The sequence below is a fragment of the Salvelinus fontinalis genome, chromosome 4 (genome assembly GCF_029448725.1).
Source record: "Salvelinus fontinalis isolate EN_2023a chromosome 4, ASM2944872v1, whole genome shotgun sequence".
In the NCBI taxonomy this organism is placed as follows: domain Eukaryota; kingdom Metazoa; phylum Chordata; class Actinopteri; order Salmoniformes; family Salmonidae; genus Salvelinus; species Salvelinus fontinalis.
Window position 1 is genome coordinate 84974140 of NC_074668.1, and position 17882 is coordinate 84992021.

At 41.5% G+C, this 17882-nt stretch overlaps 1 long non-coding RNA gene across 1 annotated transcript; it reads right to left on the bottom strand.

Moving 5' to 3' along the window:
* Positions 1 to 15540: 15540 nt before the first annotated feature.
* On the bottom strand, positions 15541 to 16302 carry LOC129852816 (uncharacterized). The gene is made up of 3 exons (XR_008759051.1): positions 16196 to 16302; positions 15989 to 16089; positions 15541 to 15883 (listed from the first exon to the last, which is right to left on the bottom strand). It is a non-coding gene; the product is annotated as an uncharacterized LOC129852816 (long non-coding RNA).
* Between the last annotated feature and the right edge of the window lie 1580 nt (positions 16303 to 17882).

Consider the following 17882-nt stretch of genomic DNA (forward strand, 5'->3'; position numbering starts at 1 on the left):
ATGTGTTATTTGTATTGATATTACTGTAATGGATTGGGGTTATAATGTGTTATTTATATTGATATTACCGTAATGGATTGGGGTTATAATGTGTTATTTATATTGATATTACCATAATGGATTGGGGTTATAATGTGTTATTTGTATATATATTACCATAATGGATTGGGGTTATAATGTGTTACTCGGTAGGGTCATAATTGGACAGGTCCGAGCTGTATTGCTGACAGACAGTGAGCTGTCTTTGGCTCAGGTTTGGGGCTGGATGTAAGCAGGCTGTAAGGAGGGCTGTCAGCTGAGGGACAATAGAACAGTAGACTGGAGCCCTTCTCCCTGCAGGAGAACAAATCTTCCCTGTCAGAAAGAGACAGAAAACTTCATCCACCTCGGCCCTGACAATACACTCTTAACAGCTATGTCTTCTGGCCCTGGCCTGTGGAAAAATCCCCCATTCGGCCATGCATGAACGAGTCTGAATTGGCCCTGAAATGTGGATTTATGAAATATGAGGGAAAATACTGAATGATAATGAGGACTTTGAATGGAGCTGTGTAGCTGTGTTGGATGTTAATGGTTTGGTAATGATTCTGAGTGGAACAGGTGGCTGTCTAGGAATCTGCAAGGGAACAGAATGTCATGAGGGAACCAATCTGATGAAGTCACTCTCCGAGGGGGAAGACTAATGCCCATGCTCTCAATTGAGACGGCCGTGTGCCGAGCCACAAGCTGGGCCAAATGGAATTAAGAGAACACGGAGACGTTTACTGAGAGGTTGGTTTAGGCAGCGATGTCTGTGTGGACTCAACAAAAATCAATTTGCGAACTTCCAAATCTAGTCCATGATTAATGAGAGGTTAATTTCATGGTCGGAGCGTCAATTTCCTCTCTGAAAATTAGATCTATTCCCCGATGCTAGCAGACTGGTGGAATATATAAATGTTTTAAAACTTTTGGGAACTTACATTATATGTCTTTCCACCACACATTGCTCTTGCTCTTTCTCTCTCAACCCGTGGGAGGGCGAGAAAAGAGGGGGGGAAAGGTTCTTGGATCAGGTTGTATCCTGTTTAATATTAAATACTGAGCCTTCAGAAAGTATTCACAACCCCTTGACTTTTTACACATTTTGTTCTGTTACATCCTGAACTTAAAATGTAATACATGTAGATTGTTTTGTCATTGGCCTTAACATAATGCCCCATAATGTCAAAGTGGAATTTTGTTTTTTGAAATTTGTACTAAATAATCGAAAGCTGAAATGTCTTCAGTCAATAAGTATTAAACCCCTTTGTTATGACAACCCTAAATATGTTCAGGAGTAAAAATGTGCGGAACAAGTCACATAATAAGTTGCATGGACTCACTCTCTGTGCAATACTAGTGTTTAACATGATTTTTGAATGACTACCTCATCTCTGTGTGCCACACATACAATTATCTGTAAGGTCGCTCAGTTGAGCAGTGAATTTCAAACACAGATTCAACCACAAAGACCAAGGAGGTTTTCCAATACCTCGCAAAGAAGGGCACTGATTGGTAGACATTGAATATCCCTTTGAGCACGGTGAAGTTATTTATTTCCCTTTGGATGGTGTATCAATACACCCAGTCACTACAGAGATAAAGGCATCCTTCCTAACTCAGAGGAAGGAAACCTCTCAGGGATTTCACCATGAGGCCAATGGTGACTTTCAAACAGTTACAGAGTTTAATGGCTGTGATAGGAGAAAACTGAGGATGGATCAACAACATTGTAGTTACTCCACAATACTAGCCTAATTGACCGAGTGAAAAGAAGGAAGCTTATACAGAAAAAACATTTTCCAAAACATGCATCCTGTTTGCAACAAGGCACTAAAGTAATACTGCAAAAAATTTGGCAAAGCAATTCACTTTTTGTCCTGAATACAAGGTGTTATGTTTGGGGCAGATCCAATACAACACATTACTGAGTGCCACTCTCCATATTTTCAAGCACATTGGTGACTGCATTATGTTATGGATACATTTGTAATTGCTAATTCTGGGGAGTTTTTGAGGATAAAAAATAAACAGAGCTAAGCACAAGCAAAATCCTGGAGGAAAACCTGGTTGAGTCTGCTTTCCATCAGACACTGGGAGATGAATTCACCTTTCAGCAGGACAATAACCTAAAACACAAGACCAAATCTACACCGGAGTTGCTTACCAATAAGACAGTGAATGTTCCTGAGTGGGCAGTTTTGACTTAGATCTGCTTGAAAATCTATCGCAAGACCTGAAAATGGTTGTCTAGCAATGATCAACAACCAATTTGCCAGAGCTTGAAGTATTTTGAAAGGAATAATGGGCAAATATTGTACAATTCAGGTGTGGAAAACTCTTAGAGACTTACCCAGAAATACTCACAGTTGTAATCACTGCCAATGGTGATTCTAACATGTATTGATTCAGAGGTGTGAATACTTATGTTAATGAGATATTTCTGTATTTTATTTTTAAGAAGAAAAAAACAACAATGTTTTTACTTTGTCACTATGTGGTATTGTGATGTCACTATGTGGTATTGTGTGTAGATGGGCGAGGGGGGGAAAAACTATTCAATCCATTTTGAATTCAGGCTGGAACAAGAAAATGTGTAATAAATCAAGGGGTGTGAATACTTTCTGAAGGTACTCTACGTCATGTGGCGTAGCGAAGGAAAACACGGTTAATTAAGTGGAACCACTGACATGTTCATGACTTCCCCTCTTCACAGCTGGAGGAAATATGGAGTGCTGTTGTTACACCCCAGACTACAGGTCCAAAGTAAACAGGAGGATAAGTGTGCCGGCCTGGTGAGAGTAACACCATGGATGAAACGTTTCAGTGTGACGCGGAGAATAAGTTCATACAGAATGAGGTGCCTGATTACAGAAGGGACACGGGAATAAAAACACGCAATAACTCAATAACTTCCTGTTTTAACCTCCAATAAGATCCAAGACGCTGGTCCTCTGATCATCAACACAGGGGTGCATGCTCAGCCCCCTCCTGTACTCCCTGTTCACCCATTGCTGTGTGGCCACGCACGTCTCCAACTCAATCATCAAGTTTGCTGACAACATAGCAGTGATAGGCCTGATTACCAACAACGACGAGACAACCTACAGGGTAAGAGGTGAGTGCCCTGGCGGAGTGGTGTCAGGAAAATAACCTCTCCCTCAACACCAACAAAATAAAGGAGATGATCATGGACTAAGGGAGACAGCAGAGAGAGCACACCCCCATCACATCGAAAGGGGCCTCAGTGGAAAGGGTCAAAACTTGAAATCTGCGGTTGTTTACTTCACTACTCACTCTGTTTAGCACATGGCCTCACATGTGAATCCTTACAGAGATTGGTGGGGATAAGGCTTAAGAGGGTGTGAATGATGCTGACTGGGTTTAGACAAAGAAGGGCTCTCCATATATATATATATATATATATATATATATATATATATATATATATATATATATATATATATATATATATATATATATATATATATACAGTACCAGTCAACAGTTTGGACACACCTATTCATTCAAGGGTTTTCTTTATTTTTAGTATTTTCTACATTGTAGAATAATAGTGAAGACATCAAAACTATGAAATAACACACATGGAATCATGTAGTAACCAAAAAAGTGTTTTAAAAAATCTAAATATATTTTAGATTCTTCAAAGTAGCCACCATTTGCCTTGATGACAGCTTTGCACACTCTTGGCATTCTCTCAACCAGCTTCATGAGGAATGCTTTTCCAACAGTCTTGAAGGAGTTCCCACATATGCTGAGCACTTGTTGGCTGCTTTTCCTCACTCTGCGGTCCAACTCATCCCAAACCATCTCAATTGGGTTGAGGTCGGGTGATTGTGGAGGCCAGGTCATCTGATGCAGCACTCTATCACTATCCTTGGTCAAATAGCCCTTACTCAGCCTGGAGGTGGGTTTTGGGTCATTGTCCTTTTGAAAAACAAATGAAAGTTCAACTAAGCGCAAATCAAATGGGATGGCGTATCACTGCAGAATGCTGTGATACAGTAGCCATGCTGGTTAAGTGTGCCCTGATTTCTAAATAAATCACTGACAGTGTCACCAGCAAATCACCCCCACACCATCACACATCCTCCTCCATGCTTCACGGTGGGAACCACACATGCAGAGATCATCCGTTCACCTACTCCGTGTCACAGAAAGACACGACGGTTGGAACCAAAAATCTCAAAGACCAAAGGACCTGATTTCCACCGGTCTAATGTCCATTGCTCGTGTTTCTTGGACCAAGCAAGTCTCTTATTATTATTGGTGTCCTTTAGTAGTAGTTTCTTTGCAGCAATCTGACCATGAAGGCCTGATTCACACACTCTCCTCTGAACAGTTAATGTTGAGATGTGTCTGTTACTTGAACTCTGTGAAGCATTTATTTGGGCTGGAATTTGAGGTGCAGTTAACTCTAATGAACTTATCTTTTGCAGCAGAGGTAACTCTGGGTTTTCCTTTCCGGTGGCGGTCCTCATGAGAGCCAGTTTCATCATAGCTTTCAAAGTTCTTGAAATTTTCCGTATTGACTGACCTTCATATCTTAAAGTAATGGTGGACTTTCATATCTCTTTGCTTATTTGAGCTGTTCTTACCATACTATGGACTTGGTCATTTACCAAATAGGGCTATCTTCTGTATACCACCCCTACCTTGTCACAACACAACTGATTGGCTCAAATGCATTAAGAAGGAAAGAAATTCCACAAATTCACTTTTAACATGGCACACCTGTTAATTGAAATTCCAGGTGACTACCTCATGAAGCTGGTTGAGAGAATGCCAAGAGTATATAAAGCTGTCATCAAGGCAAAGTGTGGCAACTTTGAAAAATCTAACATTTTAAATATATTTTGATTTGTTTAACACTTTTTTTGGTTACTACATGATTCCATATGTGTAATTTCATAGTTTTGATGTCTTTACTATTATTCTACAATGTAGAAAATAGTAAAAAAAATATTGAAAAACCCTTGAATGAGTAGGTGTGTCCAAACTTTAGACTGGTCTGTATATAAAAATATGTTTTAAGTGAGAAGTAGGCATTTGAAGCCTATAAAGAAAGTAAATGCACACGAGCACCCATGCTCTACCAAGGTTTTACAGCACACAGCTTTGACCTACTACAGTAGCTATGTTGGTTTATTCTACTTCAAACAATGTGCATGCAGGTTGCTTAGGATTCAACCCTTGATGAGTTTAGGTGTCCAAACCTTTGACTGGTATAGTATCTATTTACACTACCGTTCAAAAGTTTGGGGTCACTTCCCTGAGTCACCTCTTCAATGTTGACGTTGAGACTGGTGTTTTGCGGGTACTATTTAATGAAGCTGCCAGTTGAGGACTTGTGAGGTATATGTTTCTCAAAAAGATGTCCTCTTGCTCAGTTGTGCACCGGGGCTTCCCACTATTTATTTTCTGGTTAGAGCCAGCTTGCGCTGTTCTGTGAAGGGAGTAGTACACAGCGTTGTACTGGATCTTCAGTTTCTTGACAATTTCTCGCATGGAATAGCCTTCATTTCTCAGAACAAGAATAGACTGACGAGTTTCAGAAGAAAATGCTTTATTTCTGGCCATTTTGAGCCTGTAATCGAACCCACAAATGCTGATAATCCAGATTCTCAACTAGTCTAAAGAAGGCCAGTTTAATTGCTTCTTTAATCAGAACAATCGTTTTCAGCTTTGCTAACATAATTGCAAAAGGGTTTTCTAATGATCAATTAGCCTTTTAAAATGATAAACTTGTATTCGCTAACACAACGTGCCATTTGAACACAGGAGTGATAGTTGCTGATTATGGGCCTCTGTACGCCTATGTAGATATTCCATTCAAAATCTGCCGTTTCCAGCTACAATAGTAATTTACAACATTAACAATATCTACATTGTATTTCTGATCAATTTGATGTTATTTTAATGGACCATATTTGTGTATTTTAATGGACCAAATCTTTCAAAAACATTTCTAAGTGACCCCAAACTTTTGAACTGTAGTGTACATATATATATATATATATATATATATATATATATATATATATTACAGACTCTAACATTGCTCATTCTGACATGTCTTCATTTCTTGTTATTTAAAAAAAAGTTTGACTGTGTGTGCATTGTTATTGTATTGCTAGATATTATTGCATTGTTATTGTATTGCTAGATATTACTGCATTGTTATTGTATTGCTAGATATTACTGCATTGTTGGAGCTAGAAACATAAGCATTTTGCTGCACCTGAGATAACATCTACAAAACTGTGTACTACACAACCAATACACTTTGATTTGAATTGCCACCATGCACCCACTTAGCTTGTCTGACTACAGCTGAATTGTGCTTGCATAGCTGTTCATGTCAACTAGAAAAGTCAACATTAACACACAGTTTATGTAGCCTATGGAACACATCAATGGGAATCAACCAGTGGAATGTGGAATGGAGTACAGTGGAATGGAGTACAATGGATGGAATGGAGTACAATGGATGGAATGGAGTATAATGGATGGAATGGAGTTGAATGGATGGAATGGAGTATAATGGATGGAATGGAGTTGAATGGATGGAATGGAGTTGAATGGATGGAATGAAGTGTAATGGATGGAATGGAGTATAATGGATGGAATGAAGTATAATGGATGGAATGGAGTATAATGGATGGAATGGAGTGTAATGGATGGATGGATGGAATGGAGTGTAATGGATGGAATGGATGAAATGGAGTTGAATGGATGGAACAGAGTATAATGGATGGAACCGAGTGTAATGGATGGATGGAATGGAGTGTAATGGATGGATGGAATGGAGTGTAATGGATGGAATGGATTGAATGGATGGAATGGAGTGTAATGGATGGAATGGGGTGTAATGGATGGAATGGAGTGTACTGGATGGAATGGAGTGTAATTGATGGATGGAATGGAGTATAATGGATGGAATGGAGTGTAATGGATGGAATGGAGTGTAATGGATGGAATGGAGTGGAATGGATGGAATTGAGTGTAATGGATGGAATGGAGTGGAATGGATGGAATGGAGTGGAATGGATGGAATTGAGTGGAATGGATGGAATGGAGTGGAATGGATGGAATTGAGTGTAATGGATGGAATGGAGTGGAATGGATGGAATTGAGTGTAATGGATGGAATGGAGTGGAATGGATGGAATGGAGTGGAATGGATGGAATTGAGTGGAATGGATGGAATGGAGTGGAATGGATGGAATTGAGTGTAATGGATGGAATGGAGTGTAACGGATGGAATGGAGTGTAGTGGATGGAACAGCGTGTAAGGGATGGAATGGAGTGTAAGGGATGGAATGGACTTTAAGTGATGGAATGGATTGTAAGGGATGTAATGGAGTGTAAGGGATGGAATGGACTGTAAGGGATGGAATGGACTGTAAGGGATGGAATGGAGTGTAAGGGATGGAATGGAGTGTAAGGGATGGAATGGACTGTAAGGGATGGAATGGAGTGTAAGGGATGTAATGGAGTGTAAGGGATGGAATGGAGTGTAAGGGATGGAATGGAGTGTAAGGGATGGAATGGACTTTAAGGGATGGAATGGAGTGGAATGGAATAGTATCAAACACATGAAAACCATGTTCATGATGTCATTCCATTTACTCAATAAAGATCCTATTAAATGACTATTCTAATTCCTGATTCTATAGAAACCACCATCTGAAAAGTGGCACTATTGAGTGACTCTAGAGTAGACATGAGGCCTGCTGTGGCATGCCATAAGATGTGTCCTCGCTCTCTACAACACGCCAGAGGTGTGTGTCACACGCACGCACGCACGCACGCACGCACGCGCACACGCACACACACACACACACACATACACACACACACACACACACACACACACACACACACACACACACACACACACACACACACACACACACACACAGGTCAGCCAATGCCAGCAAGTCAGGGCAGGAATGCTGATGGCTCCTCTTGACACGGAACCAGGACGTCTTCTGCAGCGACTGGGGCTCTTAGTACATCAGCACCTTCAGGACAGTCCACTGGTCAGGGATCCTTTCAACATGGATGCCAGTGGTCTCCTGGACAGGCTTGAAGTGGTCCACCAGGGTTTCCAGTTCAGTGTCACCAAAATCTAGAATACTTGTATACATTACATTCCAACAAGCATCATGCCGTTTTAATTCTCAAAGTATAAATTTGATCATGAGCCTGAACCCAACCTGACTGCCCTGTAATACAAAACATAAAGTAACCTGCTGCTGCATCTCCTGACTCTGGCCAGTTGGTGAAGCTGACCAGCTTGGTGGCACACAGGACTCCTACACTGGTGTCCTGGAACCTGTCAGTCATACTCTCCACTAGCCTGTCAAGCATTATGTCCTGTGAGGTGACGAGGGTCTTGCTGTCACCTCTGGTCAGTGAAATTCCCTCATATCTGTTGGCCATTATGGCCTTCATCATGGGCCCTTCTCTGATGATAAAAAACTAATTTTACCATCCTTTCAGAATTTTCCTTTACAACACACTCTCCCTCCCTTATTGACGTAATCCTTTCTCTTAATTCTCTTAAGGTAAGTATTTCTTATTGCAGCTTAAATAAACATACCTGGTTTTGTACTTCTGAAGTACTGCCTGTGTTGAGCACAAGGATCTGTGGGCTTCTGCTATGGTGATGGTGGACCTCTGCAGACAGGCAGACAGGCTGCTCAGGTGTGTTAGTGTGTCATGCAGGAAGCCCCAGAAGCCGATAACAACAGCCTCCGTCGTAGTACTGTAGTATTTCCTGGCCTTGGCCTGCTGGACACATCAGACATTTTGGGCATCAGCAGATTGAATCTGAAATACATCAAGAACAAAGACATACAAATAGACAATTAATTGCTGTCTAAAAAGCACTATATTAGATATGGCACATTTTGTCAGTGCATAAAGCATTGAAACATGCAAACATGTAACTGTGTAGCTATTTACTGGATGTTACATATTGATGACTTCTGGAGACTTAGCATAGCAATCTAGAGCCACTACCTGTTCCAGGTGCTGGACACGCCCCTGGTAACCTCGCAGGAAGTGGTCCAGTTCAGGCAATAGGTGTCCTACCAATTCTGGTGAGCACCAGTGGTGTGTGCCCAAGAGCCTGGAAGCTGTTTACCAGGTTTGCCCTGTTCAGTAGACTGGTGTGGTAGATGGAAGCTGTTTACCAGGTTTGCCCTGTTCAGTGGACTGCTGTGGTAGAAGGTGTAGCGTCCACCGAGGAGGTCTTCTACTTTCTGAAACATCACGTTGAACCGGATGGCATCAGGAAAGGTCAGTTCAAGGCGGTGTGCCATACAGTGGATGCTGATGATGTAGGCCCTGTCTGTATGCCCTGTCCCCCTTCAGCCGGCTGACCACACCATTCTTGGCTCCGGTCATCACAGCAGCTCCATCTGTTCCCAGAGCGACCAACTTGCTCCCACACTCATCACACACTCCCTCCATGATGGCACTGATGGCGTTGCTTATCTGTGCCACGTCTGCCTTCTCCACCAACTTGATGCCAACAAACTTCGACTGGATCTTTCCCTTGTGACAGAATCTGACATAAACTAACTCCTCCTCTTTCACAGAACTGTCTGTGGAACCATCTGACATGGAGAGAAATGTTGTGTTTTTCAGATTCTCTCTGATGTTGTTTCTCTCCACATCTGCAATATGGGGCATGAACTCTTTGGCTTCTCATTTCTATATGTTGAGCCCACAGCGATTCCTTTTTCCCCATCCAAACTGCAAAAATAAACATCAAATGAATTCAATAATATTTATACACTATTCTGAGGTGAACTGAAACTTATCAAAAGGTGAGAAATAACCTGCAGTACTGGACCACGTCTGTTAAATAGACGTGTAAAAACTGGCTACAAAAGTACTAGTCAAGCTACATGAGTAACAACATTTTCACTTACTCACACATCCACTCCATGTCAGAAAGTGGTCTCGCCTTCTTGCCAATGGCATGTACAGTCCTAAACAATATCTTCATCTTCATGCTGGTCTGCTCTGACATTACCATTAGCGCCATCACAGAGGAGAGGCTCCGATTGAGTACGGGACACAGACTCGCAGGCAATGTGACACTTGCTGTGTTCAAGGTCACAAATGTCCTCCAGCTTCATTGTTTTATTTCCGATGACAAATGAGTTGTTTCTGTTTTTATCTTTAGCATTCTGGCGACACATATAACAACTCATCACCACAGCCTCAGCCTTATACTGTAGCCAGCCTCTTGAAACTCCTTCATCTCCAAACCTCCATTTCTCACAAAACTTTATTTTTTTATGTGATTCGCCCACCTTTTCGTAGGTGGGTTTTCGTTTCAAAGGTTGGCTTACTCCAGGTAAATGTTGCCACATAACAGCTATTTAATGAACGGTAGCTAGCAGCAGACCCGTGGCAAGTTAGCAATGTCGGGTAGCTGATGTCCGGTACGGTAAACAGTGCCATGAAACTAGGAGCACTAGAGACGGTCTGTGGCTGGCAAACATGAGTCATTTCCTCTGAGCCATCATGCCAGATATTTTAATACATTACTATTTTGGTACAAACATTTACTCGCCAATGTGGCGGATAGCCTTCTGAGATTTACTCGCCAAACGGAAAATCTACCCGCATTTGGCGCTTGTTCATTTCGGAACCTACACACACACACACGAACACACACACAAACACACGCACACACACCATCAGAAAAGTAATCGGTGTGTCTGGGTCTAAAAAAGTCTGTTGCAGCTAGGTACAGTACATCCTGTATCTCCAAGGGAACACCATGTCTCTCTGTGATTAAGAAGTCAGTGGTGTAATCCATTACATGGGTTGTAATGTTTGTCATCAGTGATGATAGCCATAGCCCTGCCCTAAAACTAATGGACAAATCTGCTTTTTGCATCTGACATTTAGATCTTTAGGTATTTTTATTTAAATTATTCCTCCCACTCTGACAGCACTGGGCCCCCGATTAGCGCAGGGGTCTAAGGCACTGCATCTCAGTGTAAGAGGCGTCACTACAGTCCCTGGTTCGATTCCAGGCTGTATCACATCCGGCCGTGATTTGGAATCCCATAGGGCGGCACACAATTGGTCCAGTGTTGTCTGGGTTTTGCCCGGGGTAGGCCAAACCCGTGAATAAAGTATAAATAAGAATTTGTTCTGAACTGACTTGCCTGGTTAAATAAATAATAAAAGAGACATTTAAGTGTAATTGCTAAGGAGTAGACAGGGGCCAATGAAGACCTGACCAACTTGTAATAAGGCAGTCTGTTTGCTCAAATGGAGAATGGCTGAGAGTCAAACAACATTGTGGCATTCCATGGATGGTAGCACATAGAAAGGTAAGCACACAAACTTTTCTCTCTCGCACGCACGCACGCACGCACACACGCACACGCACACGCACACGCACACACACTCATGTTGGGAGGGCCATAATTCCCCATGTGAAGCGGTCCCTCCAGAGTGCTTATTTATATCCCTTGTCACTTCAGACCAGGGTCGTAAATCCTGCCATGCTTACCAAGCACAAATTTCCCCCTTCATTAGGGATCCACACCCTGTGGAAGCACCAGTCGGAGCCCTGAAATAAATCAGGGATCCAAACCCTGTGGAAGCACCAGTCGGAGCCCTGAAATACAGCCCAGTGACTAGAACAGGTTGTAACCTACTGGGAGCAATGCAGCAGACACAACATGTAAACACACACATACACCAGATGGATCCTATTACTAACTTAACCTGATTCTTACTGTGGAATTCTAACTCATTAAATCCTGCATATTAAATACACGTCTTTGTTTTTACTATGGAATAACATCACCTCGATACCATTGATAGCAGTGATTAAGTATTATCTTATTCACTGTGTCTGTCTTGCATGATCCAGGGGCTGGAGTAATGAACGACATCATTTATGGTAGAGTGTAACATAGTATATGCTTCTTCTCATGCCACACACTGTACCACGTCAGGAACTGACAGTCTTTCTTCCCCACACCCCATAAAGGTTCCTCTCTGTCTGTGTGTGTGTGTGTGTTTAACTATATTTGTGGGGACCAGAAGTCCCCACAACAATAGTAGACAAACAAAAAATGTATCAACTGGGAACATTTTGTTAGTCCCCTCAAGGTCAAATGCTATTTCTAGGGGGTTTGTGTGTTCACAGAGCTAATAGGATGTATCACTGTACTTGACCATGAGAGAGAAAGGATGACTGCATTCAGTCAGACCCACTTGTTAGTCTTAGCAAGCAAGCAAGCAAGCAGGCAGGCAGGCAGGCAGGCAGGCAGGCAGGCAGGCAGGCAGGCAGGCAGGCAGGCAGACAGGCAGACAGACAGACAGACAGACAGACAGACAGACAGACAGACAGACAGACAGACAGACAGACAGACAGACAGACAGACAGACAGACAGACAGACAGGTAGGTCTCTGGATCCTGGCAACAGTAAATATCTCCCAGTCTCAGCTCTGCACTGTGGCTCACCTCCCAGTCTCACCTCCCAGTCTGAGCTCTGTGGCTCTGCATCAGCTTTATCTCGCACACTCCCTCTGAAATTCAGACCACACACACACAAACAAACACACACACACTTACATGTACACACACACACAAATGTAAGAACTCATAAACACAGACAAACACACACACAAATGTGTGAACGTGTACACACACACCCACAAATAACCTATACATACACACACATACGTACATTCTGTACACATTACAAACATGCAAGTGTGCAAACATACACACACACACACACATATAAAAAGACACACACACACACAAACACACAGGAAAAGGTGTGAGCAGGAATCACACAAATATAATAATGCAATTCCTTCCACACGACTTACTTGATGTGCCATCAGAGAGGTGAGAAAGCAGCTTGTCAGTGCAGGCCGGGGGAGCAGCCTGGGGCTAGAGTTGGAGCTGCTGGGGCTTCCTGACGCTGTCTGGATACAGTGTGACAGGTGAGGCCCTGAGGCTAACGGCAGCACCGGGTACATGTTTCCACAGAGGCCTGAGGGTAATGCGAATGCAAATTGACTTGGGTGAGCGTTAGATCAGCTCAGTGCTAATAATGTACTGCTGGAAGCACAGTTTAGTCCATCGACATGGAATGTTTGTTGCATTGATACTAGCAGTGGTTAGCTATTAGCTTGTGGCAAACCAGCTGGCTTTTAATTTTTATTTTTTTTACTTGAGTAGCATGAGTACTCAGTCTAAGGGAACACAGGCCTAATAAAGACCATTAGAAAAGGCAATTAACATAGAGGAGAGAGTATGTAATTAGCACTCATTAAGAATGCAGATTGGATATTCATTTCAAACAGTTACTGTTTAGTAGCTTAGTTGCTAGTGGATCTGAATCTGAGAAATGCCCTATAGCTTTGTGTATGGGATGGCAGGGCTGGTTTCCACAGGAGTTGGTTGTCACGGTGTTGTGTTAAAATCAGTGCGTTGCTGTGAATTGATGACAACATTTCAGACGAGGACAAACATGGACCTGTTGATGTTCATGCTACAGTTGAAGTCGGAAGTTTACATACACTTAGGTTGGAGTCATTCAAACTCGTTTTTCAACCACTCCACAAATTTCTTGTTAACAAACTATAGTTTTGGCAAGTCGGTTAGGACATCTACTTTGTGCATGACACAAGTAATTTTTCCAACAATTGTTTACAGACATATTATTTCACTTAAAATTCACTGTATCACAATTCCAGTGGGTCAGAAGTTTACATACACTAAGTTGACTGTGCCTTTAAACAACCTGGAAAATTCCAGAAAATTATGTCATGGCTTTAGAAGCCTCTGATAGGCTAATTGACATAATTTGAGTCAATTGGAGGTGTACCTGGGAATGTGTTTCAAGGCATACCTTCAAACTCAGTGCCTCTTTGCTTGACATCATGGGAAAATCAAGAGAAATCAACCAAGAATTGTAGACCTCCACAAGTCTGGTTCATCCTTGGGAGAAATTTCCAAACGCCTGAAGGTACCACGTTTGTCTATACAAAAATAGTACGCAAGTATAAACACCATGGGACCACGCAGCCGTCATACCACTCAGGAAGGAGATGCGTTCTGTCTCCTAGAGATGAACGTACTTTGGTGCGAAAAGTGCAAATCAATCCCAGAACAACAGCAAAGGACCTTGTGAAGATGCTGGAGGAAACGGGTACAAAAGTATCTATATCCACAGTAAAACGAGTCCTATATCGACATAACCTGAAAGAACACTCAGCAAGGAAGAAGCCACTGCTCCAAAACTGCCATAAAAAAAGCCAGACTACAGTTTGCAACTGCACATGGGGACAAAGATTGTATTTTTTTGAGAAATGTCATCTGGTCTGATGAAACAAAAATAGAACTGTTTGGCCATAATGACCATCGTTATGTTTGGAGGAAAAAGGAGGTCGTTTGCAAGCCGAAGAACACCATCCCAACCGTCAAGCACAGGAGTGGCAGCATCATGTTGTGGGGGTGTGTTACTGCAGGAGGGACTGGTGCACTTCACAAAATAGATGGCACCATAAAGAAGGAAAATGATGTGGATATATTGAAGCAACATCTCAAGAAATCAGTCAGGAAGTTTAAGCTTGGTTGCAAATGGTTCTTCCAAATGGACAATGACCTCAAGCATACTTCCAAAGTTGTGTCAAAATGGATTAAAGACAAGAAAGTCAAGGTATTGGAGTAGCCATCACAAAGCCCTGACCTCAAAAGAAAATTTGTGGGCAGAACTGAAAAAGCATGTGCTAGCAAGGAGGCCTACACACCTGGTTCAGTTACACCAGCTCTGTCAGGAGGAATGGACCAAAATTCACCCAACTTATTATGGGATGCTTGTGGAAGGCTACCCGAAATGTTTGACCCAAGTTAAACAATTTAAAGGCAATGCTACCAAATACTAATTGAGTGCTTGTAAACTTCTGACCCACTGGGAATGTGATGAAAGATATTAAAGCTGAAATAAATCATTCTCTTTACTATTATTCTGACATTTCACATTCTTAAAATAAAGTGGTGATCCTATCTGACCTAAGACAGGGGATTTTTACTAGGATTAAATGTCAGGAATTGTGAAAAACTGACTTTAAATGTATTTGGCTAAGGTGTATGTAAACTTCCGACTTCAACAGTAAATGTTGTAAATCTTTGATGTTTTGGGGTTTCCATGAACTAAGAGGGTTGTTGTACAGAGTGAAGAAAGAGGCATGTACTGTAGGCTATATGATTCAGATATTACACTTTATTAATAGATTCAGCTCGTTTCAAGACTTTTCAACAGAGAAGGTATATGTATGTACAGTATGTGTCACTGCTATTATACATACAGTGAACAAACCATGAATAAACTGAGGCAAATTGAATAATATCACGAAGTATTGTTACATTTCATATTGTAATAAAAATATGTTATATATTTCATGTAAGCTTATAAGATAAGTGCTGTTATAATGATGTAAGAAAATGGCCAAAACACCAAGTAGGCAATCAGAGGCAAAGGGCTGCGTAGCCTCTTGAATTCCTTGAAAGAACATTCAGTTTACAGTTTATCAATCATCTAACACTTACACTAGTGAGTCATTTAAATGGCAACAGAAAAGTCAAACCAAGATTTCAGAAGTTAGTCAGTGTTAATCTTCCAAATGTCAGAATCATTATCTTACATCTTCTCTGTAAAACATTTTCTTCAGACTACTCCTTGAATTCCACTCCATTTTCTTCGCAAACTTGTAGACGCATCCAAAGAGATCAGGGAACATTGTCATCATGTCAACAGAATCTGCGTCCTCAGTGCTTCAGAGAGAGAGAGAGAGACACAATATTTAACCCCCTTCAATGGTAAGAGAGTAAATAAAGTGAATGTACATGTTTTTAGACTAAACTATTAATATGTCTTACTAGTGCTCATGAAGGTTGCGTATGAAGCGCAACAAACCCAATGTGTTTTCTGGGTAGGCCTTCCTTTTACCATCCAACTTGTCCATCAACTCAGGCGGCATCTGTGTACACAAATAAATAACAAGAAGTGTGAGTACTACTAGACTAGCCACTACACTAGGACGAATGTACAGGTAAATAAAATGGATAAAATGGCGTCTTGCTCACTTTGGACTTCCAATTTGTGAAGGACCTCCCCTCCGCACACTGGTCCAAAGCATGAAGGAGGTTTGGGTCTGCTTTGCGACAGTTCTCTGCTTCCTTCTCGTTACCAATTTTCCACAAGTACTCCACTCTCCTGAAAAACAACAGTGTACCTTTAAATGCATTCAACTGGGTCAGTGTCAAACGGTGTTCACATTTGCAATGGGACAAATCGTTGTTAGAATTGAGCATTGCAACCCATTCGACAATGTCACACTTTGTCCTCATTGTCCTCATTGCCCCGGGACCAAATGGTTAAAACGTGAACCCGTTAAAAAAGGTAAATGTCCATTGGAAAAAGTGATGGCTATAAGTAAATCACTAATCTTAACTAACCTTCTGATTGACAAGTGTAAGCACTGCTTCTCACCTCTCCTCTGGCCAGAAGTATGGGTGGGCCAGTGTGTCCTCCACTGTAGGTCTCTTCTCTGGGTCTTCATTGATCATCCACTCAATGAGGTCCTTGGCCACTTCATCCTCAACATGTTCCAGTGTGTATTTCCCTTGAAAAATGTTAACTTCACAATGGATGCCTTTGCCAAATGGATGATGTCCACCAGAGATGATGTAATACATTAACATCCCAGCCACCTGAAAAGTACATAATAATTTATAATGTATTACATTTCTATAGCGCTTTTCATAACAATCTCAAAGTGCTTCAATAGCAAAAAACAAACAACCAATACATCATCATGAGTAGCCTAGCTATAGTTAGCTAGGTCAACCAATACATCATCAAGAGTAGCCTAGCTATAGTTAGCTAGGTCAACCAATACATCATCATGAGTAGCCTAGCTATAGTTAGCTAGGTCAACCAATACATCATCATGAGTAGCCTAGCTATAGTTAGTTAGCTAGGTCAACCAATACATCATCATGAGTAGCCTAGCTATAGTTAGCTAGGTCAACCAATACATCATCATAAGTAGCCTAGCTATAGTTAGCTAGGTCAACCAATACATCATCATAAGTAGCCTAGCTATAGTTAGCTAGGTCAACCAATACATCATCATGAGTAGCCTAGCTATAGTTAGCTAGGTCAACCAATACATCATCATGAGTAGCCTAGCTATAGTTAGTTAGCTAGGTCAACCAATACATCATCATGAGTAGCCTAGCTATAGTTAGCTAGGTCAACCAATACATCCTCAAGAGTAGCCTAGCTATAGTTAGCTAGGTCAACCAATACATCATCGTGAATAGCCTAGCTATAGTTAGCTAGGTCAACCAATACATCATCATAAGTAGACTAGCTATAGTTAGCTAGGTCAACCAATACATCATCATGAGTAGCCTAGCTATAGTTAGCTAGGTCAACCAATACATCATCATGAGTAGCCTAGCTATAGTTAGCTAGGTCAACCAATACATCATCATAAGTAGCCTAGCTATAGCTAGGTCAACCAATACATCATCATGAGTAGCCTAGCTATAGTTAGCTAGGTCAACCAATACATCATCATGAGTAGCCTAGCTATAGTTAGTATTATGTATTGGTTGACCTAGCTAACTATAGCTAGGCTACTCATGATGATGTATTGGTTGACCTAGCTAGCCATAGCTAGGCTACTTATGATGATGTATTGGTTGACCCAGCTAACTATAGCTAGGCTACTCATGATGATGTATTGGTTGACCTAGCTAACTA